The following is a 26,429-nucleotide window of genomic DNA, read 5'->3' on the forward strand; positions in this document are numbered from 1 at the left end:
TTTTTTTTTTTTTTTTTTTTTTTGGTACCAGAGTCAAACTCAGGACCTTGCACTTGTGAAGCAGGTGGCAGCACCACTGAGCTAAATGCTCAGCCCATATTTCATGTTTCTTAATGCTGTTATGAATGGTATTTTTCCATATTTGCTTTCTAGGTGAGTTTATTTTTGGTGTACATGAATGCCATTGATTTTTTGTATTGGTTTATATTCTGCTATGATATTGAATTTATATATTAATTCTAGGAGTCTTTTGGAGGAGTTTTTATCTCTACAGAGGATCATGTCATTTGCAAATAATGATAATTTGACCTCTTTCTTTACTACCTACAGATACTCTTTTATTTATCTTGTCCAGTTACTCTGGTTAAATTTTGAGAACTATATTGAACAGAAGAGGTGACAGCACATATCCTTATCTTGGTCCTTATTTAGAGGGAAAGCCCATTTAATATGGTATTGGCAGTAGGTTTCTCTTAAATGTCTTTTTCGGGTTGATTTACAGTCCTTCTATACCTATTTTCTTAATTTTTTATCATGAATGGATATTGGATTTTGTCGAAAACCTTTTCTGTGTCAATTGAGATGACCATGTAATTTTTTTTTGTCTTTCCTTCTATGTATGTGATGTATTACATGTATTGATTTTGGTACATTGAACCATTCTTGCATTCCTGCAGTGAATCTTATTAGGTCATAATGGATGATTTTTTTTTTTTGATGATTTGTTGAATTATTTTCCATTTTTTATTGAAGATTTCCAGGAATGACTTTGGAATACTCTTTTTCTTTCAGTTTCACCGAAGAGCTTGAGGAATCTTGGTGTTAGATATTTTTGTATGCAAATTGTAATGTAAGTAACACTGTTCTTTAAACTTGAGTAGGTGAGAACAAAACTATTACTTTCTTCTTTCTTGACAAATTTACATTTGCCTTTTCAAAATCAAAATTTGAAAGTTAATGTGAGGTATATTGAAGTATAGTATGCCCTAGAAAGTTCCCAGGAGCCTGGAGTCTGAGCCCTTCTCTGAAATGGGTAAGGAATGGGAGATGTTGGGTGGCATCACTCTGAGCAATACAAAAAACATCAAGAGATTTACTTCAGAATATCCACTCCTGTTATAAGTTTCAATGATCATTCTGAATTTACTACTAATTTAGCAGAGGTAATCCACAGTCTTATTTATGAAATTTCTTGAGCTTTATCATTTCAACTGCGCTGTTGTATTTGAATTTTTTCTGAACACATTTTATTTTCAAATGCTATTAAAACATTGCATGCAGGAATTCTTAGATCAAACCTTATCCTATGTCATGGACCTTATCACTATGATAAGAATGGTGAATTCCTTGTTCTTAATTGTGTGCTGTTGCCGCTTGGCAGCAATATTTCACATTGTGTTGTATCAATATCAGCTAATATAATAATTATTCAGAAGCTGGTAGACATGCTCATACTTCAAACACAACTTACTATTACCCATTGACCTTGATTAGATGAAACTCTCATGACTCCTGAATTCAGTAAGTAAACAAATATTAAAAATCTTACATGTTTTTCTTCTCACTTTTCAGGATATTATTTCTCACTAAAATTTGAGAAATTCACTGGCCTTTCTGATTTTGTAAATGGGTTCATTATAAATTTTTAAAAAGTCCCTCCTTTAAATTACATTATTTTAAAAACACGTTAACCACTTTCAAAGGGAATAGGAATATAGTTCTCGCTTGCATGTTTTGTTTTGCTTTGTTTTTTGGTACTGAGGATCAAACTCTGGTCATTGTACTTGCGAGGCAGGCGGTGGAACCACTGAGCTAAATCCCCGTCCCTTGTCCCTCTTGCTTGCATTTTAATTTACCATCTTCTTATTTATATGATTAAGTAGTGCATTTTCCTTTATAGAAGTAGGAGACTCTGCTGACTCAACATGGTTAAAACAGGTTGTAGGATTTATTTTGCTAGTAATAATGATGAATTTGTATTGAGGTATACTCATCTTCTCATTGCATCTGCCTTGTTACCACTGACAGTTTTTCATGCATTGGCTTAGTACCTTGGGCAGTGTTAGCAATGAGCCCATGGACTGAAGATCAAAAGACTTCCTCTATGTAACTATGTCTGGTTCATAGAATATTTATATTTGTGCCTTTGACCTCCCTAGCAGAATGCTCCATTGCGTCTGCTGCCCAGATTAGGAGCTTTGTATTTAGTGTACCTGAATCTGAAAAGGCGAAGGTATGTCTGCCTCATTGCTCTATTACATCATCAAATTATAATTGTAATGGTGAATAGAGAATCATGCCAATAGTTACCTTATAGCATTGCTGTGCGCAGTCTGAGCTCTTACATAATGTGGAATGAGTATGTATTCAGAAGTTTCTGGTACTAAGGATTGCTTCTCTCAATTGCAACTGTTGATAAACTAGCTAGACATTTGCCAATGTAAAGGAAGCTAGTGCTTCACACCTCTTCTTTGCTGATACATAAAATGGTACAGCGGAATGGGATTTGGAGCCAGACATATGTCCTTTTAAGTACTACTTTCCTTAATTTAGTTAATTATGTAATGCCTCTTTCAGTTTCACTTGTTAAATATGGATACTAGAGATAATAGTACATGATGGGTTGGTATAGAATTAAATGGTTAATTGGTATTTCGGGATATTCATTTTTATTTGCGACAGCTAATAAAAAATTATTTAACTTACTCAGTTTTAACATCTATAAAAAATCAGAAGGACTTTGGTCTTCACTGAACTTAGGTACCTTTCTCTCTCCTGGGCAAAGGTACTCTGAATGTACAGTTTTTCTGATTCTTAAAATAATGAAATTCTGTAGCCTCTCCTGGCAGACTATTCTAAAATCTGACAGCAATCATAGTGAAGAATTTTTTTTTCATCTCTAAACTACATCTCTCTTTCTGGAATTCAAACTTACTCATTTTTCTACTGTCATCCGTGGAAATAGGGAATAGGTCACTGTTGTGTTCATTAAACTCACAGTAACTCTTGAAACATAAATTTAAAAAAATTGCTAAGTTGTCTTTGAATTTTCTTCGTAACATAAAATCTTGGCCCTACAAAGAATTCATTAGGTGGCCCTCTTAACTTTGATGTAGGCCTTTATTTTTTTGTTGGGTTTTGACCTGTGTTGTTATCAGCAAGAAACACTTTATGTCAGAATCTTGGAACAGAACTCTGAATGATGGAATTTAAACTAGTGACCATGAAAGACATTTTGAAATGAGTGGTACTACATGTTTCAAAATTAAATATAATTAAAAAATACCTAAAAATGGCTATGCTTATGATTTGCCTATTTTGTTTTAAACTGTTTGCCTTTCTCATGATTTCATGATCTCTTACCTAAAATGTGAATGGAAGTATCTTAAGGAATATTGGAAGCCCTGGTAAATGATGTTAACTTCTTTACTTCTGGCTGTCATTTTGCTTTTACAATCATGGCTCGTCTTATGGTTGCACAGTCCATATTAACTGATGTGAACTCTAAAATCCTTCATGTAATTCGTTTCTTTTCACCCTTGTTTCATACTTACAGATGAACTGGCTGCTCTGAAGCTGTCTACATAGAGCTGGCTTCCTAAAATGCTACTGACACCTATTATTTTTTAGTGTGCTACTGTGGTAGATACTGAACCTAATTCAGTGAAATTATATGTTTAGTTGTGCATAGGGTTTTTCTGGTGAGGGAGAAGCTTAAATTTGCTTTCGGGTATGCTGCTCACTTCAGAGTGTTGCATAGAAACTCCACAGTTTTTACACTATGCAAATTCACACACAGACAGAGGCACCCCTGCAATTCAGATCAGAATATGGTTATTAGCAAAGTCTAGTTCAGTATATATTTTTCTCAATAAATTTTATTCTTGGTGTGTTCAGGTAGTTTATTAGTCTAGTAAATTCTTTCACAACTAGTTATGTGTACAATTTTTATTAACTCATCACGGAACATATTATGCCAACTGTCAGCAATTAAGTGACATGAAATGATCGTCTCATTATTAATTCTAACTTCATCAGCTATCATCTTACATTGACAATGTCATTTTAGTGAAATATGGTCTTATAGAGTTCCATATAGGTACTAGAGTTCAGGTTTTATGAAAATAATTATTATCTGTGTTGTTTGTTTAAATGTGTTTATGGCATACTGGAAGTTTAGAGTGGAAGATACTCAGTTTTGTGCAGTGCTTCCAAAGGCTCAGAATAACACGAATAACTAGTTTACCTTTGGAGAAGGATTTGCTGGAATATGAAAGATGACAAGGACTTGTCTCAAGGGAATGAGATAGTGTGGGCAAAGTGGGACTAGTCAGAGAGGAAATTGTGAAGGAAAACTTAGATGCAGAAAGACTCAGAGGTTTTGTGGAAACTGTGTGAGCTTTTTATTTTGATTGTAGCTCCGTTAGTGGTGGTGAGTAGGATGAAGGCTAACACTAGAGGCTTTGCCCAACTAAGGAGAAAATCCCAATTGTAGATGTTTTGTTTAGTATGCTGGAGGTGTTAGATACCTATTTACTTTGTCTCCCAGAGTCTCTGCGCCCATAATTCTCTTTGTTCAATTGTTAAATTGTGAGGTATTCAAAGATCTAATCCTTGGATTTACTATACATAATATCTATTATTATAGGAACTTAAAAAGAATTTATGAATGAGTGTTGAATAATAATGATTGAACTTTACTTTGTTGATAGTAGAGAGATAGAGTATATTTCAGAGTTTTGTAAAAAATATCGCTGGAAGTATTGCATAGGAAAACATTGGAGTGACCTTAAAATTAGACCATCAGAGACTATTTCCTAAGTATATGCCATTGGCTTTTAAATCTGGCAGTTTCAAGGAATCACCAGGCAACTTCTCAACAGGGCTGACTTGCGGCTCTTACTCTTTTGAGGTTATAATTTTGTAGGTGTGGGTTAGTTCTATAACTCTACATTTTGATTATGATACTTTGGCAGTCAGGTATGGGAAACATACAATGAGGGCCTGGCTTCATTTGCTTAAAGAAATGGAAGATAGGATACACTCAGGAAATGTTACAGAAATATAAGTGAGTAATTTGGGAATAGACTCTTTCCTAAGCTTGGAAAGAAAAAACAAACAAACAAACAAGTACTAGCTTTCAAATCTGATATCTGATCAGATAATGATGCAATACATGAAGTAGTGGGGTTTCACTAAGATGGCAGAGATGATGAATTGCATGTTGGCAGACAGAGAATAGGCAGATTTAGGATGACGTCTAATAGCTCTGTCCAGCAAAAGTTCCGAAGGAGCTCAAAACAGCCAAGAAAACTGGGGATAGTTTATATTTGATTATTAAAAAGTATGATGTTTGGATATGGTGATGATATCAGTCAATGCTTACTAGAAAGACAGATATAATACAAGATATACAAATAGGTAAGAATTTATAAGATTGGCTTGGCTTACAATGGCTACCCACAGGGTCAGAAGTGGAAGAGTGCAGAGGGTCTTTCTGCGCACTGGAGACCGAAGGATCCATTCAAAGGTCTGGAGCTCATTGCAGTGTCCTGTGGAGTCCATATCAGGAGGATGATGGGTCTGTGATGGAAGGCTGAAGAGTCTACACCACCAGGCTGAAGGATCTATGCTGGAAGCTGAAGAGTCTGCTCTGGAAGCCAGGACATGATGTCCAAGGTGAAGGTGAAGACTGGAGCTCCTCTGAAGAAAAATAAGCAAATCTATGCTTCATCATTTCCTCTTTATACAATCCAGGTGACAAGCTGCCCTAGGGTTGGTCTTCCGTGCCCTAGGGTCTGGCATTGCTGAGCCTGTGTAGTTGAGCTTCTGTTACTCAAATTGACACAGTCAGTCAACCATTACAATAATAAAATAAACAATACCAATTAAATAAAAAACTATTTATTGCTAATAAATTTATGGTATATAAATTATTTCTATATGATATTAATATATACTTTTATGCACATATATATATTTCTACAAAAACTCTTGGAAATATACAAATTATAGAAGAAAAAAAGAGATTGAATCTTCAGAAGTTAGTCTGTGATCATCATAAAGCTAGTATATGTTGTACTTTGTATTTCTGATGACTCCAGCACCAGACTCTGTACACAGAAAAGCTTGTTGACTTAGAGATGGAATACTGGAAAAAGATCAATCACAGGATTTTTGGATTCTAAAAATGATAACATTTAAAAAAAAAGGACAAGAAGGTGAAAGTTGGTCTGTTAATAGTATCAAGTGCTTCAGAGAAGTAAATTAGTGTCAAAACTTGGAAATCTTTACTTGCTTTGACAAATTTGAGATCTTCAGTATTTTCTGAAGTTAGAATCAGTGGAATGGAGTTGTAAGAAAATAGATTGCAAGGTATTAGAAATTTGTCTTCAGAACCAAGAGGTTGGATGTTGTAGCTTTCTCAGGTTGGTAGTTATGGGAAGGAAAAAAAGAGGGTGCTGTCTGGATATTCAGGGAGAAAACGTTAACCTTCTTAAGGTACTGAAAGGGGCTTGGAAGAATCTGGTTGTTAGATAACTGTAAAAGTGTCATTGAGATGGAGAGGTATGTCTCAATGGTAGAGCACTTGACTCTCATTGGTAAGACTTTGGATTTGACCCACAATACAGCAAAAAAGAGAAAAATCAAAGAAAAGTGAAAAGTGTCATTGAAATTGGCTTTGCATTGGTTGGTGACTTTTTAATGTAGGAAATATAATGAGAGTTTGTAGCAAGTATGGATATGGGATAGATTATGATATAACTTTGTTGTACTCTGCTTATCAGGAAGAAAAAACCAGGAAAATCATACCTTTTTTCCTCTTGGAAAAGCAAGTAATTTAAGTTTCTCTGTGCCAGCGAATTAAATGTAAATGTGGTACAAAAAATATTCAGTAGAAAATAATATAAAAAGCCACAGATGGAAGCTGACTTTTGAGAACTGTATATCCTAGAAGTATCTTAACTGAAAGGAAATGTTTATACTAAACTATTTACTGAGTCTCAAGGTTATTAATTCATATCCACTCATAAAAAGTCATCAAATATTTCACCTGGTATTACTACTTCCTCCAATTTTGATCCAGATTTTATTATTTCATATTACTTCTTCATTCATTATTGACCTCATTTGTGATTCATTTTCATTCATTTAATTTTTATCAACATTCTATAAATTTCATTATTTTAGAGTGTAAATTGCATATTTTTAAAGTATTTGACAAGTATGAAACCATAATGACTACCTCATTTCAGAACATTTTCCTTAACCCCAAAAGGACTACTCTATTCTTTAACAGTTACTATTCTTTCTAGCCCCACTGTGTGTACATTTTCTACATATTTGACTATTTAGATATTTTATATAAGAGCAATTACACAGCATGTTGGTTTTTTTCATGCACTTTCTTTCTTTCAGTATACTCCTTTCGAGGATTAGCTACAGTATTAGTACTTCATTTCTTCTAGTGGCTGAGTAATATGCTATTGTTTGGATATTCAAACATTGGTCCATTCTTCAGTTTATGGTCATTTGAGTATTTCTACTTTTTTATATGCTGTGAATAATACTGCAATGAATAATAGTGCATAAGTGTTTTGACAAATGCATATTTTCAGTTTTTTAGATATACACTATGAATGGGATTAGTTGGTTACATGGTAATTTCATATTTATTTTTTGAGCATATTCTATCTAGTTTACTAAAACACCTGCAACATATAACTTTCCTTCCAGTAATATGAAGATTACACTTTCTCCACATGTTAGTGCTAACACTTTATTTTTTCACCTTTGTTATAACCATATTAGTGAATGTGAAGTGATATCCATTTCTTGTTACACATTTTCGTGTGGATTTAGGATGTCAAGCATTTTTTCATGTACTCAATGGCCAGTATTTGTGTTTGGAAAAAACACGTCTGCTCTATTACTTTGCCTACTTTTAACTGAGCTGTTTTTCTCTTTATTATTAAATTGTAATAGTTTGAATATTATGGATATCTGACCCTTGTCAGATATATAATGTGCAATATTTTCTTCTATTCTGTGTATTGATTTTTTTCTTTCTTGAGAGTATCTTTTGAAGAACAAAAATTTTTAACTTTGATGAAGTAAATTTATCTATTTTAATTTGGTTTCTTCCCATTCCATAATTTTAAAGAAACAATTGGCTAATTCAAAATCACAACTATTTATACAAATGTTTTTCATATTTGCATACTTCAACCATTTTTAAGTAATTTTTATATATGATGTGAGGTAACATTCTAACTGCATGTGAATATGCAGTTGTTTCAGTAGTTTTGGTGTTGCAAGGCCAATTGACTGTATATATGAGGTTACTTATAGACCTGTTCTGTTTACTTTTTATGCCTATTCCTTGTATAGGCACCACACTGTTTGCTAACAGTAGCTTTGTAGTAAGTTTCAAAAGCATACTACTTTTTAAAAGTAACCTACTGTACCATTTATGGTTGTCACTTGTTTTGCATTTTTGAATGATCTATTTAAGTAGAATTAATTTATGTTTTATTTACCATGACAGAAAAGTTCCTTAAGATTTTGGAGCCTCTAAAAATCTCTCAGTGGAGACAATAGAAAAATGGCTCACTGGAAAAAATCACTCTGGGAGGGGGTGAAGGGAGGGTGGGGATAAAGGGAAAAAATGAGAACCAAGACCTGGCATGTAAAGGTACAAGATGCCAGTAACAATGTAGCTGTACTGTCTACCGAGAATGTACCAATAAATTCAATTTAAAATTAAAAAAAAATCACTCTGAACAGAAATTGATGACTGTAGCCTTGGAAATTATTTAAAAATAAAACATCATTGCATAGCATTTTAGCTCCACAATTTGAATATGACTAGCTGAGAATTGTACTAAAATGTCATATTAACCTTAACATTTATACAAACAACATATGCAACAGGAAAAGAAATGTGTTGGATATGCAGTATGTTGTTACTCTAGCTGCATCGTGCAGTTGTGCATATGTGAAACTCAGCTGAGCAGTGTAATATCACTTTCCTTTTTATTAATGTGAAAGGAAATATATACATAAAAGCCAAATTCTTGTTTGATGCTAAAATCATGTGTTTTGTGTGTGTCTGTCAGAGAGAGAGAGAAAGAAGGAGAAAGAAAGACAGAGAGGGACAGGGAGAATACTCATAATAAAATTTATTCCCCTTTTCTAAGGCATGAATGTAATAAAGTATACAAACAACATATGCACTTGTATACCAAGAATGTGTTTATTCATGGTTATAGTCCATTGAGTATGATAGGTGATGTGCAGATTAACTGACTTGATCAAGCATGTGATTCATTAAATTTTGCAGGCTTTTCAAAAAGATATTTGGGGGAAAAGCTATCAAATAATAAGGATACATATATTTTTCCTTCTTGTAATGTTTTCTCGTCTGAGTGTATATGATATATTTACATATGCATATATTATATCATAATATATTCATTCTCATATAAGTTATGGCAGAATTCAGAGTTGTTTGCCTAAATAGGCACTCGCAAAATTGTAGGAAATAATGTTCCTTTTGTTTCCTTGAAACAAAAGTTATTTAAAGTGAAGATTGTATTGTTTGTGTAAACATCAGGACTATACATTTGAGTTACTGCAGTTGGTTCTCTTTCACTCATTGTGTGAAGGAAGGTGTAATATCACAGCTCAAATTACAACTCTTTCTGGCAATATCACTGCCTGGGTCCAATGGTTTTAGGCCAGTATGTCTAAGGTATGGGGGTCTACATTTGGTTATAATAATCTAATTTTATTCCACGAAGAAAATAAGCATATAAAAATTGATACTAATTATCCAAACAGTTATTTCCCTGTATGACTTCTGTATGTTTTGAAGAATCCTGTGTAAAATGTGGAAAAGTCTTTGAATCACATATTTTATTTAAGTCTATTTATACTTATGTTGTGTGGGGCTTACCAAGTACACTGGTGCAGTATTGTTTGTGTTTTTTTTTTTTGATGTGGAAATGCATTATTTTCTGAATTGTGCACTGGTCATTGAAAGTCACCACAGCAAATGCAGTCAGGTAGATTTCCTGACGTGTTGTTGCTGCTCCCAACTCACACTGTTTATGGTCAGAGGGCCTGGTCCTTGTTCTTTTCTGTCCTAATAGAGGCTTCCTGCAGGAGAATTCCTGGAACCTGTTCTGTCTGGACAGGAGTGGGGTTGACACAAGGAGCTTTCATACCCACTATTATGGTTGGTCCCCACCACATAGGGATTTGTGTATAGCTTTCCATCACAGGAAATAAGAGTGCAGCTCTTCTTGTTAAATGAAATAGATAAAAAATGCATGAGCTGATATAAAAATTATCTTACTGAATTTCATTTTGCAATACAGTTTTGAAGATTCAACTGTTTTTTAAAAAGAGGAATGACAATTTTAAACTAATATTTCAATTCTGTGACACTTAAAATTCCATAATGTTTCAAAAGGTGAACTAACACTAGTCATTGTTCACTAACACATTTTAATGGAGGAGACAGATAGTATATTTTAAGCTGGGAGTGGTGAAAATAATTGAATTTTCTTTTAAAATGGAAGGACTCAGCTTATTTTAGGAATATTGCTTTGAGGACCTTGCACATTTGTGTTGATTTCTGTGGGAAAAACTTGAAGTTAATTTACACCTCACCACACTTTGTCTAGTTTATAACACCTTTTTACTGCACATTAATGTTTCTTAAAAGTCGTATGCTCACACTTTTTTTTTTACCCTCAGGCATAGCTAAACATGGTTTCTTATGTAGGGAAACCAATAGAAAGAATGATATATTATGTTTTGTGTTGTAGAATGTCTACTAATGTTTTGTTTTTGTTTTCTTTTTGCTTTGGAGTTTCCTCTCTGCTCCTGCTAATAATATTAAGAATGAATAAATAGCATGTAGGTCCTCTCCACGTATTTCATTTGAGCTGTTTTAACCTCATGATTTTTTTATTTACTTATTTTCTGCCTCTTAAACTGAAATAGTAAGTTTCTTAAGGACAAGCACTGTCGTGACCACAAAGTACATAGTAGGACAAGCCTAAAAGGACAAGCTTAGATAAAGATAAAGACCCTTTATCTTTAGGTGGCATTAAGAGAACAAATATAGAGTCCATCAAAAAATGTATACACACTTTGGGAAAAGAATAACTTGTATAAATATTTTAATACTATATTTATTGAGACATCATGAGATAAATACAAGTTATCTTTGGCTTCTACAATTACAAGAGGTGCTCAAAGTAGTGGCCATTAGCTTCCAGACATTTGTTAGTATGGTGAACTTCTACTAGGGCAACCTTGGTCACTGAAATTGCTGCACAGGCAATTTCAGTTTCTTCTCTAAGGACTGGCAGCATAGTGGGTTTTCTGTGATATGTTATCCTCTAGGATCCCCCATACAAGGGTAACACCATCTGTTGAAAAAACACCATGCTATTTTTTTTCTGAAGTGTGTATACATTTTTTTTGGTAAATTCTATGTGTAAATGGGGGAAATGATTTGATCAGATGTCAGATGTACAATTTAGTTTAAATACATTTAGACATTGGAAAATGATCTTGGTGATCTGCTACTAGGGGCTTTTCTGGAGGCAGTGAGGGAAATTAAAAGACAATACATTAAGAAATGATAATGGCCCAACTGAAAACACTGGTGGTGAGTTGGAAACTCACAGAAGAATTAGAGTATATTAAAAAGCTTGATTCTTGGTGTAAAGGAAGAGTCCAGGATCTTCCTCAGGTTTCTTTTTGTGCAACTTCTGAGATGCTTGACCTCAAACAAATGACCTGAAATGGATATTTTGTATAAAGCACAAGGTTAGGATTTTATTTTCTGTGAGATGCCTGAAGGCTGTCAAGAAGAAACATTTAGTAGATTGTTGCAGATATGAATTTAGAACTTATGGGAGAGATCTGATCCTCATTTAGCTTCATCAAAGCGTGAATGGTAAATAAAGCTATAGTAAAGAAGATTTCCCAGGAAAAAAATACAGATAAAAAATAGTGGATTAAGGATAGAGCCCTGAAGGCAGTTGGCATTTATAGAATAGGCAGGTAAATAGAGCAACGAAGACATTAAAAGGAACAATCAGAAGCTAGCAAACCAGAGATGCAGGGTAAATAAGAACATTTGGGGAAGTTTGTGAGCAGTGACATCATATGATAAAGAAACAAATGGGAAAATTCGTAAGAGGTGTGTCTCTTAGACATTGAAATAACATGTGTCCAGGGCCTGTTATGTGAGTGTGCTCTTCAAATGTTTTTATTTGTGTATTTTTAATTTAGGTGCAAATACATTCTTCACAGAAACAAACAAGTAAATGGAAACAGAGTCTTTGTAAATAGGGAAGGGTGGAGAGGGTGAAGGGAGGGCAGAGGTATGGGGAAAAATAAGAACCAAGATACATCATGTAAAGGTACAAGATCCCAATGAAGAATGTAACTGTACTGTATACCTAAAAAGTACCAGTAAACTTAATGAAAAGTAGCAAACAAATTAAGAAGCTTCCCCCCCAAAAAAAACCCAAAACAAAAACAAGAAACTCTTTCTGATGAAGAATGATTTCAGTAAGTGAAAAATGAAAATTTTCTTCATGTTGTCAATCAAAGTAGTTCTGTTATTTTCAATGAAGCCAAATCTGCTGCATATTACATTGATCTTGATATGCAAAGTCCCAAAGTGAAATGCTGACATACTTAAATGGTTTCTTTCATTTTGCTTTCTCGGTGTTGCTGTGTCTGTGGAGAGGCAGTCATATGAGATAGTTTTGAGTATTCAAATGAAAGAAACTATAATAATTTTCATAAAATGATGAAAAATTCAAGTGGAAAAACTCTAAGGAAGTAATGGGAAACAAATTCTGGTATTACTTCCTTATTTTTTCTTGATATTTTACAATTCATATATGCCCATTGTGCTGGTATTGAATACTTTTTGAGTTGTATTGTATTTTAAAATAGAATGTATTTTTTTTTTCAATACTGGGGATTGAAAACTAGGCCTTTGCACCGAGTTGCATCCCCAGCCCTTATTGTTTCTTTCTACATTTTTCACCTAGGGTCTCACTAAGTCCTTAAATTGCCTAGGTTATGCACCAACTTGTGATCCTCCTTCCTCAGCCCCCAGGGCTGAGAATACAGGTGTTTTCCATGAGGCCCAGCTTAAAATTGAAGTTTACTTTAAGTGCTTTTCACTAGAAATTGTGTATTTTCAATTCTTATTGAAGGTATATGTCAAGACATAAAAATATCTTTATGATTTTCTGTAATCAATGAAATATATTATAAAATATTAAATGTGCAGCATTATTGATAATGTAAGAGAAGATATGAGATCCCAAAAATATGTGTAGAAAAGATATAAAAAAATTAATGAAGTAAATGCTTTTTAAATTACTACCGAGGATGAAAATGATTCTTTTGGTAGAAAACAAACTAAGTTGGAGGAAGGAAATTTTTTGTTGAAGATCCTCTGAGAGTTAAATCACAGCTTTGAGATTGCCTGAGACTAATTTAATGAGATCCTACTGCTCCATTTATTTTATTTTTTAAAGTCTGTATCATTTGTAATATTGTCTTTGCCTAATGTATTCATCTCTTTCTCCAAAGTGGTATTTTTCCTTGATTTTTAGAGAAGCCTTGATCTGACACTTCTAGGTGTTTTACACATTTGGCCTTTTCCCATATTTACTAGATATGTGATTTAGTGTTGCTAACACTATGACATCTACTGTACTTTTTCCAAAGTAAGCCCTTCAGATTCACACTTTATGCCACTGCTGAAGCAGGAAGGCCTCTCTACTAAGAATATCCTCACTTGTAGTTCCCACATATTTTTGCCCAGGTATATATGGACCAACATAGCTGGTGTTGCCCTTGTATCATTTTCACCTCTCATCCCATTCAAAATGAATCATATCTTTCCTTTCATTATGATTGGATGAGTCCCCTTACCAGGCAAGTAAAATCAGAGTTGAAATGAATTTGCTGGTTTGCAGCCTGAACCAGGTGGCATTGTTTGTGTTTTTTCCTCTAATAAGTATTAAACATTATTATTGTTTCCAATGCTCAGTCTCTTTGAGAATTAAATAGGCTGTCAGTTTATTGTTGGTATAACAAAGCAATAGGTTCTGAACATTATTGTATTACTTTCTAAATTAACACAGCTAAACTAAAATATGATCATAGTTTATAAAAGGACTAAAGTGCAGTAATGTCTTGTTGAGCACAATAAATAGCATGGTGAACAATCTTCATAACAATATCAACCCTGTAATATCTAGGAATTATTCTTTATCCTGACTCCTACATGTATTAAGCCAGAACTTTCATGTAATGCATAAATTTGTATTCATGTGTCAGCGATACTGCTATTTGTAAGTACAGACTTCAGAGTTTTTAAAGTTATCTTTTGCTCCAGGAATCTTAAAGAAAGATAAATGTACCTTAATATTCACAGATTTTCAGCAGATTTCATTCTTTAAAACTTTTTAATGACAGAGTTATATATAAGAAAACTTGATATATTTGATTTTAATTATAGCAGATGGATGTCTAAATAACCCAGAGGAGCTGGATGTCTAATCTAATCACTTATTCTTTGAAAGATTATCAGAAGCATAGCTCCACTATTCTTTTCAGTGGGCCATTCGGTGTTTTATTCCCCCTGGCATCAGTGTTTTTCTGGTAGTGTAATCAATGTCTCTTAACTACCATTTGAGAATGTTAATGTAACAATCCCAGGTATTTATCAGATTAATTTGTCTTTAAACCTTTATAGTGAATATAAGATAGACTTGTTAGACCATTTGTAAACAAGGAAATACTTTCTTAACAAATAACTGTTTAAAAAGTATATCATCACATCAAGCTAAAATGATAGAATTAAGGACTCAAGGATGAAAATTTGCAAATGGCAACCTGTCAGCAAAGAAAAGTGTGATAGTTCCTGTATATCACAATATAAATAAGTGAGGCTAGATCTAGATTTTAAAGCTTCAATAAACTGAAAAGAGATAAATTATGAGTATATATTTTATTTGAAGTACCTTCAGGGAGCACATTTAAAAATAACAATCAGCTATATATTCAAGAAATGTGAACGCACTCTATGCTTATTAAATGAAACAAGATCTAGAGATCACAGTGGGCTAACACTGAACATGAACCATGTAGATTATATACTATGCTGAGATACAAAGAAAATAAAACAATAGAATCCTGTGTTCAGTAGAACAGGAAATGGAAAATATAATATAAAAGAGAGATTCTAAGTGTGTATATTATTTGTGTTCATACTCAGTTTTGAGTTACCAGAGATTGAGTATCATATCTGCGGCTAGTTGAAAAAGACCATATGTTAAATGGTTTGGGACTATTTGGTATCTGCAGTGATAGCAACCTAATTTGCTTATTTCTGAGCCATTCTGATGGATATCTTAAAAAATAGTGTTCATTACATCATTAAAAACACCTCACTGTAGATGATTATGCACCATAATGTGCCTTTTAACTTTTTGGCTTAAATAATTTGAACATTTTAGAAGTTATTTAGCCTGCCTTTCGTTTCTCTTTTGGAATGGACTATAATAAATGCCTCATCTTGAAAATTACATCCATCAGTCTTGTAATCACCGAAACTTTAACCTTTTAATTTTGGGTTGGCTTTCTTTATGCTACTTATTTGTCATATAGAATCATAACTTCAGAACAAAACAGGGACCTCCAAGGTAATATAGTTCAAATATCTTCTGTAATATGAATGTCCTTTACATGAAACCAAATAGATGTGTGTTTCCTATATGTAGAATAACACGTAACTTTCTAAATCCTTTCAAACCTTACTGGCTTGCTTTCATATCTGTTTTCTTTTGTCCTTTCAGCTTTTAACTTGATTTTGATCATTATCAATGGCTGTATACCTGCAAATAGCCTCCTAACTGATCTTTCTCCTCCATTTTTTCTTTCCTAGAATATCTTTATACCACTGTCTGAATAAAATTTCTGAACCCTTTTATCATATTGCTACTTTGCTCAGAAGCCTTCAGTAACTCCCTGTACCTTGCAGGATAAAGTAAAAACTCATTAACTTGAAATAATCTGCTCTTGACATATTTCTGGATTTCATGTCACCTTTTTGAGCTTCCCAAGCCATCTTTTTGAGCTTAGTTGGTCTAGTCACTTGAAATGATAGTGTTTTTCTTGTACCAGTACTATTATGCTATTTTCCTTACCTCTATAACTTACACTACTACTACTTCTTATTTCAGTACTATCCATGTTTTGAGAACTATGTCAATCCTTCCGTTTGGTAACTTACTGCAGACCCGGCCATTACAGTGTGATGTCTTCCTTTGCTGAGTGCCTTTAGTTCCCATTTTCAAGTTCTTTGATTTAGTGGTTAATCATGAGCTAAGTTATGACAGTTTTCATATTGTTATATTGAACTACAATTTATCTTTTGTATTGATGTTTAATTTTTCACATTTTTAAACTTGGCTTTCCTCCAGATTAATTTATGGGATGGCTTGGTGTGAAGCAGATGGTTTCAGAGTGTATTCCAGCAAACTCTAGGGATTCCTGAAAATGCAACTCAGGGAAGGGAGAGGGAATAGACTAATATTTGCGATCTCCATGAGCTTCAATTGGAATATATCTGTTTGGATCAGTTTTATGTTTTTGTTTTCCAAATTTCTACCTTCGATTACTTTTGAGGCAAATTTTCAGGCTAAAGATATTGAAATCTTGAAAATGATGAAGGCCAGCAATCCAGACTTGGAATAGGGAGAATTCAGCTTTGTGTCCAACTTTACACCTTCCTGCCTTGGGTTTAGGTTACTTGTTTTACAAATTATAATACTAATGCATATGTTCTCACATCCCTTAGATGATAAAAATCATAGAAGTTATAAAAATTAGCTTCATTAAAATAAATTGCCATTTTAAAATTTAAAACTTTTTTCCTACAAATGGTGTGTTTATTGAGGAAATTCTGTTACAGAGGTGCTTGCAGTTTGCAGTTGCAGCCATGCCAGAATGTTTCCCATATGGCATATTAGTTACATGATAATTAGATAGAAGAAGGCAAATTATATTTTACTTTTCCTCTTGATCTGAATATTGTATAAAGCATTTGCTTGTCTTTTGTTCCCGTGTGCCACTTACGAACTCTTCATTAGCATCAGACCAGACATCTTTATGTAATCTTTAAATAGTAGGAATATTACATTCAGAAACTAAAAAATTAAAAACTGTTGGGTGTACAAGAATAAAATCATGAAGGTAAAATCTGGGTAAAGCAAGAAAACTTTGTTCACTCTATAAACAGTTTTTTCAACAAATCTTCCAAAGTAGAGTCACCATGATGGGCAACAAGTGCCTTGGCTATGCGAAAATCTGACAATAGCTTACTTATCTTACTTGTTCTTAAGGTAACAAGTCTTTAAGGACATTTTCTGTAGTTGTCACTTCAGAAATTTCAGTCTGAAAAATGGAATAATTTAAAGGCTGAAATATATTTAGCCTGGGTTCTGCCAGTAAATTACATTTTAGCTCAAATGGAAGTGGTAGTAAAATAGATCATTGTCTGAACTGCAGCAAACATACTGCAAGCTTCATATACAAATGAGAGTTCAAAGAGTACAGACTAAGCTATCCAGTAAGTTAAATGTAGAATCAACATTTTTCTTGATCCCAATTTTACACTTTTATTTTAGAAAACAAACAAGAAACTACTAAAAATAAAGAAAATATTAAAATTGCAAACTTTATGTGCATCTTTATAACCTGAGATATTTGTGGTTGTTCACAGATTTATATCATTTCATATCACAGAAAAATGTGTTGATAGTACTTATGAATTGGTGATTTAAAGCAGACATCTGCTGCATGTGTTGGCATTTGTTACAGAAAAATTCCATTGGAAATTTTAGATGTGTTTTGTGTACTGTGTACCTCCACCAAATTCCAGGAAATAGACTTTGTTGTTCACCACTTGCATTTTTTCTCAAGAAAGTCTATCTTGTTCAAGAAGAGCCATTGTAGAAAAGCTGGCTATTTACAGTGATCTCTAAGATGCTCAAAAATTCTGTTAAATGATTTGATCAATTAATCTTGCATAAACACATCATCAAAGTCACTTGAAGGAACAGAGAAAAATATTGATGTCATAATATGGAAGCAAAGCATTTCAAACCAGTGTTTCCTTTTTGATATTTTGTAGCTATGTCAAACATTTTAAAACAAACATTTTCAATTTCAAAGTTGTACACATAGGTGCTTTTGGTCAGATTTCTGGAATGCAGAATCTTGTGCTACAGTGCAGTCTGGCTCTCCAAATTTATCCATTATGGAGACACATTTTTTAAAGTTTTATGCAGTTGAAATTGTGTTGATCATTGGAATCTCTGCCCATAATTCCCTCTTGAAAGAAAGATGCTGTAAATAAAATTAAACAACCTCAACTTTCCACCCTTCTCAGGTTCTCTGTACCTTCATGGATATCAGAATGCCAAATGCTATTATCTTGTCTCTAATAAGTTGGTTTAAATGACATCCTCACATACTGTAGAGCTTCTCTTGATCATCAGTCAGGACACTTATTTTTAATTACATTGCTGTAGAGTAAGAGTGATTCCTCAGGTGAACAAGTCAAAGTCCTACACATAGATGATCTATATCAGTACCAAGTAGATGTAATTGTTGCTTTCTCGCATGCCCAGTGGGAGGATCTGGAGTTGCTTCCTGTAGATCTGTCTTTTCCCTAGCAAGACATTTGTCTATCTCTCTTCATGTTCTATCTCATGGTTTCTCACCAGGGAGCCAGGTGCTTGTATAGCACACATAATTATGGCACTTTATTTTTTATTATAAACTATTAACTAATGTAAAGCATCTGTGTTAAGTACAGTCTAAGTGTACCAGTTTTAGAGTAAAAGATCTAGATTTGTACCCTAGCTGTAGATATGGGGAAACTTGACCAAGTTTATCAATGTTATGGAATATCAATTTCTTCATCTCCAGAATAACTATATTAGGACTCAGGATGACTGTGAACACCAAATGGGAATATTAGCCCAAAGTAGTTAGTCCAGTATATGAACTATTTTAGCTCTCATTTCTTCTTGGTATTTTTTTGGACTTATTTTTGAATTTTTCTGGACTTTTTTCCTCCCCAGAATCAAGCACATAAAGAATGAAAGCTAGTCACCACTTAGTCAAATGAAAGAAAACATTTGTTGGTGGTAGCGAATTCATTACTATAAATTGCCATTGAAGAGATATGTTGTTGATAAAGAGCTTATTTGCTTTGTTAAAATTCAACTGCAGTTACCTGAAGGAAGAGATAGGAATTTAACAAAAAGGATTAAGGTAATTCTATGGGGAATGAAAATTTCATGTATTTTTTTATATCTTGTTTTCAGTGGTGATTGTATCATTGAATAATATTTTCCAAACTGGGCAATCTAAATATCTGTGCTTTATATTTTATGCTACTTACATGTCATCCACATTATTTATATTATTATTATTATTTTATATTCAGAGGTTACATTCTCTACATTAGTTTGACTCTGTAAAGATTTTAGCACAAGAATCTCATCGCTTTATTAGTTGGCATTCGTGTGTTTTTTGTAAGACCAAGTACTAGTATATCTGAATTAAACTTTTGGGGTGTTTAGGTTTATTGATACACGATATCATTCATTTTTAGTGTTCAATTTTCACTTATGCTTTAACCTCCAACTTCAGTGGGCATTGAGCCTGTTGTAAAATAGTAGACCAGTTATTTACAGTGTTTAAATAAAAGGCCTTTACATTTAAAATTGTTTTTAAAATAACTTACATTATTTCATTCATAAATGAAGAAGATTAAGATTGTTTTCAGAGTGACTTTATTGTGTATCATTTAGGAAAGAAATGCCTACTAAAATCTCTTGAGATCTAATTTTCAGTTTAACATAAGCAGAATTTATTCAAATGAGTGAAAATGTGAGTGTGGAAGTTTGAAACCATATACTTCATATTTGTTTTATGTTTTAAGTTTTATGTAAGTTTGTATAAGCTCATTATTTTCCTCTTTGATTGGAGTGCAGCTCAATTAAAATTTTCATGTGAGAGCCATTGGTTCAATGGCTTAAGGCACATGCTTTAGATAGGAATAAGATACTATGTTAATCTCAAGGTTCTTGAAACTGGACTTCAAAAACTACATATTCATTATATAATTTTAGCTTACCACCTCCAAAATAGCTTCAAAATGTTTAATGACTTTTTTATTCTTTGAAACAATGGCATATTTTTAGTTTACTTTCTTTTTTTCTTTTTTCTGTTTTTAGTACATGTCTACAGTACATTCAGTTTACTGTCATCTTAGGGAGTAGGTACATGTACATACTCCCACTTTTTTTTGTTTGTTTAATTCTTCAGGTAAAATTTCTTATATTGTTACATCAAAATATATTTGTTTTTAAAAATATATGTGTGTAGTTAAGTGTCATAAGAATATTGATTCATATCACACAAGAGCATGATTTTTGTTAAGAAATGTTATTTTGGACTATTTTATGATGGTATGATAAGTTACTTGACAATAAATGATATCTGCCCTTTGATCCTTAAGGAAGACCATTATTATTTTGGCTTGAAGAATTAAAAAAAAATAAAGTAAGTTATATCATATTTTTATTGTTGGGAGAATTACCTTCATTCATTCTAAATCACTAATAGTCTAAATTTTCTTTTACAATATTAATTACATTGATGCTTTAAAATAACACTGATTTTTTTATCCCACATGATTTTCATACCTTGTTAGGGCAGGTGTTTCCAGTTTAGTAGTGCTTGAACTTTGCATGTGTTTATGAAAGCTTTGCTTCATATAATTGCTTGAAGCAGAATACATTTACTGTTCTAAAAAGAGAGTGTACCTTTAATCCAATCACCTTGCCATCCCTCTGCCTTATCAGACCCCCGCAGTGCATTCCAATCTCCTGCTCAGTGCCAGGTTAAAAGTGCTTAATGCAGGATTAAAAGAAAAACTCAAAGACAGAATTGAAAGGACAGAGAAGTGGGGAGACAGAATGACCAGTGCTTATGCAAACAAGGCTGAACAAGCAGAGTCCTCAAACACCCAGAGCTGTTTATAGTTATTGGTGACATCACAGTTAGATTGAGATAAAGGGGCTACGTGAGAGGACGTGTAGTTGCTATGGACATATTACTGATGCAGGCAAGGCTTGTAAAGGAAAAGACAAAGCATTCTTGAATTAGGAACAGAACAGACAAAATAGGTTGTGGTTAATAATTAACCTTGTCATTTTAGTAAAGAATTTAATTCTGGTTACAGAATTTAGGCCAGAGTCATTAACCTCAGCATGCAGGCTTAGGCCAGGCCAGATTTGCTTCGTAAAAAAAGACAATTGTGGTGTTAACTCTTTACAGCTGCACAGTCCACAGCCTGCTTTGGGCATAAGCAATAAGGTGGTCCCTTACACTGCCTCAAAGTGGCTGAATCTTATACTTTACTCCTTGACCACAACTTTTCCAGAAATGTTGATTTTAGGAACAAACACTAACTTAATTATTGGCTACTATTTCTGTCATAGAAGGAATAAACTAAATAACTGATATTTTATTTTGCAAATGTGCTGAACAGTTTGAACATTTGTTCCAATGAAATATCTTCTATATCAGTTCAAGAAAATTTTAGAGGACCGTGCAATAGCATTATTTTGGATATCTCAAGAGAGCTAGTAGTAGCTATACATACGTTTATAACAACTTGCATTTTTTAGAATGAAGTAAAAGTCTTCCTCATTAAAATTCTTTAAGTACCATGTGTATAATTTTATGCTTATCAGAAGTTTGGAATTGACCACAATCCTTTGCATTGACCACATCCTTTGAAATGACCACTTATGCCTTTGAATAATTTTAAGGTGAAATAATTAATTAATTAATGCAGCTGGCTAAATTTATAAAACAATAAAAGAGATAGTTGTTCATGAGAAGGATTGGAAAATTTCGGTGTTTTATGTTGTGTCACTATCCACTGCCTTGTTACGTGCTTTTAGTGTTACTAATTGCTTAGTAAATACACCAACTCTAGGGTCGGGAAGTTGGCTTAATAGTTCAGCCGCCTGCCTCGTGCAAGTGTGAGGGCCCAAGTCGATCCCTATTTAAAAAAAAAAAAATACAAAACAGAAAAGCACCCAAGTCAAAGATGCCTGAATATTCATAATAAGGAAGAAGAATTTAGTTAAAATTTCAATATTATAACATCAAATTATGTAGAAGGCTGAATAATTATCCTTCAAAGATGTCTACATTCTAATCTCCAAAGCCTGTGAATATGTTAATTAACATCATAAAAAGAATTTTGCAAATAAAATTAAGGTTAAGAACCTTGAGAAAGGAAAATTAACCTATATACTGTCTGAACAGACCCAATCTTATTACAGGAGTCAGTATAAACAGAGAATCTTTTATGACTGTGGTCAAGAGTTACGATAACAGAAGAAGGATCAAAGAAATGTGTTAAGACAAGGACTCCACCCCTACTGCTGGCTTTAAAGGATGGTGAAAGAGCCATGAGACCAGGACTCTTATGCAGCAGTCCTTAGAAGCTGAAATAGCCCTGTGCTGACAGCTAGCAAGAAAATACCAGTAGTTCCACAACTTAGAACAATTCAGCCAACAACTCTAAATACCAAGAAAGTGAATTCATCATAAGAGCTTCTAGAAAGGAATGCAGCCAGGCTGATACTTGCATTTTGGCCCAGATCCCTGTCACACTTCAGACCTATTGAACAATAAAATAACAAATTTATGTTGCTTCACTCATTGTGTTTGTGGTAAGTTGTTGTGGCTGAGATAGAAAAGTAGTGCAAAGTATAGTCATTTTTTTCTCATTTTGTTATAGTAAAAGAAAAAAGCTAATGAAGAGCTTGTAAGAAACTTTTTTTCTTATTTAAAAAGAAAACAAATCATTGTGACTTTTTATATCTGATTTCATTAATCTTTTTCTTACAATTCTATTTCCTGATAAAAGGATAGTGTTGACAGATTACTATTGGTATTATATACATGAGAAAAATATCAAAACCCTCAGCTCAAATAAAAATTCATTTACAGCTTTGAGTTTGACATGAAATAACTTGATTTTACCATTGAATTTCCTTTCCTGTCAAAAAGGAGCTATATTTAATATACTTCTCAAAAGCGTTTTCATGAGTTAACTTCTTGTTAGCCCCTCCAAAAAACACGTGGCTGTTAGAATTCTCTTTATGTTACTGGCCAGGTGAATATATGACAGTTGAATTTTCCTATGGAAATTAAATCATCCCTACTCTTGTTAAACAGGTTCCCCTTGAACCTCAGAGAATGATCATACCTTTGTGGTTATTCTTCACTTTCTGCTGTTGAAAAAAACATGAAAAGTAGTATTAGTTTCTGCATGTGACTTTGAATTTGTTTCATTTTGTAATTTATCTTTGTCTTCCCAAGGATAGAAAGGAAAAAAAAGGAATGAAAATTCTCTGGATTGATTAGTTCCTTGCTTGTTCTTATCTCTTCATGTGAAGAAGACATGAAGAAACATTTTATATAAAAAGTAAAACATTTAAAATTGCTTTTCCTGATGATAATATAAGCTCTTATTGTCAGTAATGGAAAAAGATGGCTGATGGAAAATGGAACCAAAGGTGTGCACACAAAACCCAAGAAAAACTCATTGGAATGATCAGTTTTATCACTATTATTAAATGACTCTTCTAGGAAAAACACATATATCATGGTACAAATCAATTTATTTTCTTATTTTAATTTATATGCTATGTTGACTCTCTTCAAAATCTAACTCACTTGATGTTATGACTTAGTGCAGTCAATGTGGTCACTATTTAGATGTGCAAAATACAAAACTAAAGAAATTGCTAAGAGATTTTATGTACATTTACCAACTCCGCACAAGGAACGTTATGTAATGCAAATGTGGCAATAAATAAAAGATTATAAAACAGAAGAAATATACTTGTATTTGTCAATGAGGTGATCAGAATAATTGAGATACGTACATTTTGTAAGCAAACTCTGTAACCTAGATTTTATGATTATCAAGTGGGTTTCTGATCAATTAAAAATTGAGCCCAAAACCAGCCTGCCTTCTCATCAAGCTACTGGATTTAAAGGAACTTTTAAAACTTTAGAGCACCTCACTTTCTTGTGCACAAAAGGGAAATTGTATTTACTTCATAACTTTGTCAGGAAAATTAAATGTATCAGTATGCAAACTAGAATCATGCCAGGAAGAAGATAGATGCTCAACAAATATTATATACTATTGTTTTTAATTCTTAGTTATAAACATTTTCAAATAGGCAAAGAAGTAAGTTGTTGGTTCTTATTTTATCTTTAATTGCTTATATGTACAGAATATAGTTGCTAGAATTACACAAACATTGACATTTTTTAAATGTCTCCTTTTTTCTCATCTTTTTCTGAATAAGAATTTTTTTTAAACTGTAGATCAAATTCAGGTGTACGGGAAATGGGAGGGGTAGGGGGAAGCTAAGATGGGAAAAGTAAAAAAATAAGAGAAAAGAAAAAAATGGAAACAAAAGAAAAAATATAAACAAATTTATGCCTGTAAATAGGGAAGGGTGGAGGGGGTGAAGGGAGGGTAGGGGAATGGGGAAAAAATGAAAATCAAGACTTGTCATGTAGAGGTACAAGATCCCAACAATGAATGTAACTGTACTGTATCCCTAAAATGTACCAATAAACTCAATTAAAGCTGAAAAAAAAAAAAGACTCAGACATAAAACGAGATCAGGAGGTTTTAAGTAGCTGGTGGTGGGGCTGGAGCCCTACCAGACTAAGCAAAGTCATATCTTGAAGAAGACGAACAAAATACAGAGGGGGAAAAATCCTCCAAAGACATAATAATCCATCAGTTTGTGTGGGAAAACCCAAGTTTCAGTAGGGCACACTGAGGCAGTTGGCTGAGTGACTCCCCCCATCCCCCAAATTTCCACTCCCATTAAGAGGCGACTTGGCTGAAAACACATGCCTTCCCGAAAGGCTGGTTCCTGGCTGACTGGGAGAAGCTGGTTTCTCCAACCCGCTGTTGCTTTGTCTTCCTCCCCTTCCCTAAGGCAGTAGTGAGACCAGAAGGGCAAGCTGATGGAGGTGAGAAGGAGCCATCCAGGAACTCCCTGTTGCTCACCTCTGGGAAATGCTATCCCTCTCCTTTCCAAAGGTTCGGAAATTTTCACAGTGGCACTCAATTTAAAACATTAAAATACTCCTATAAATCTTTCCAATTCCTGGGCTCCCTCTCATCAAACGAGAACAAACTGTTGTGCTTGATCTCTCCTTTCCTGTCTACCCTCATAGCTAACCCCCAACACAACACACAACCACCCAAATCCTGAACCTTGTAAGATTAATAGCAAATCACCAAAATGAAATATAAGTACATCTCATCCTTACAGAGGTGAAGGAAAGAAATTATTCCACACTTTCTGAGGAATCCTAAGTCAGTCTTTTATAAAGTCAGAATAAATGGAGCAAAGGGTTACTGAGAATCAAGAAAGAAGAAAGGAAAAAATTATTTACAGACAGTAAGAGAGGTATGTCCCTAAGAAAAGGCTTCCTTGCCAGCCCTGGCAAGCCCTTTCTTGCCAGCCCTTTTGGCACTAGACTTGGCTTTGAGCTTCACTGGTTTGGCCTCCATAGTCTTGGATGCTTTGACTCACATAGCCTCTTTCTTGGGCTGGTTCCATTATCAGACTTCCGCTTTCCATCAGCAGACCTTCCACATTCATAGCAGCTTCAGCTTCCTAGGATTTCCACTGCAGTGCTGGCTTTGTTCTCATAGCTTTGCACACTGTCTTCTCAGAGACTCCTTGCCTGACCTCCCAGGTCTTCCTTTGAAATGTGGGTCATAGCTTCCCTGTCCCCATGACTTGCATTCTGCATGCCAATAAAACCAGCATCATTTGGATGTTGTCCTTATCTGCTGTCAAGTGGAAGAAGTAGTTAGAATTTCTGGGTCTATCAGAATTTCATTTGTTCAAAAAAAAAGGACTGCATCATCTTCTATCTTGTTAGTCTAACTTTCATGTAGAAAATTTTATCCTGAAACATTGGACTTGCTAACTTTGGAAGGTTGGTTTCCTATTAATCTTCACTAATATTAGTGGGAGGTTGTAGTAATCTATTCTTGTGGTTTTTTCAGTATTGTTATTAATTTTCATGTTTTAAATATATTCTCTGTGTTTTAAACCATTTGTATGATTCTTGTTGGTATTCAAAAATCAGTATATCGATGACATAAAAAATGAAAATGTAAAGCATATAAGCACATAAATTTTTATGCTCTTGAATCTGGATTTTTT

At 33.6% G+C, this 26,429-nt stretch overlaps 1 protein-coding gene across 1 annotated transcript in view; it reads left to right on the forward strand.

Moving 5' to 3' along the window:
* Ctnna2 (catenin alpha 2) overlaps window positions 1-26,429 on the forward strand; it is a 1,075,894-nt gene that overhangs the window by 24,144 nt on the left and 1,025,321 nt on the right. The window lies entirely within an intron of this gene.

This window comes from Fukomys damarensis, unplaced genomic scaffold (genome assembly GCF_012274545.1).
Source record: "Fukomys damarensis isolate Sample0158 unplaced genomic scaffold, DMR_v1.0_HiC HiC_scaffold_2, whole genome shotgun sequence".
In the NCBI taxonomy this organism is placed as follows: domain Eukaryota; kingdom Metazoa; phylum Chordata; class Mammalia; order Rodentia; family Bathyergidae; genus Fukomys; species Fukomys damarensis.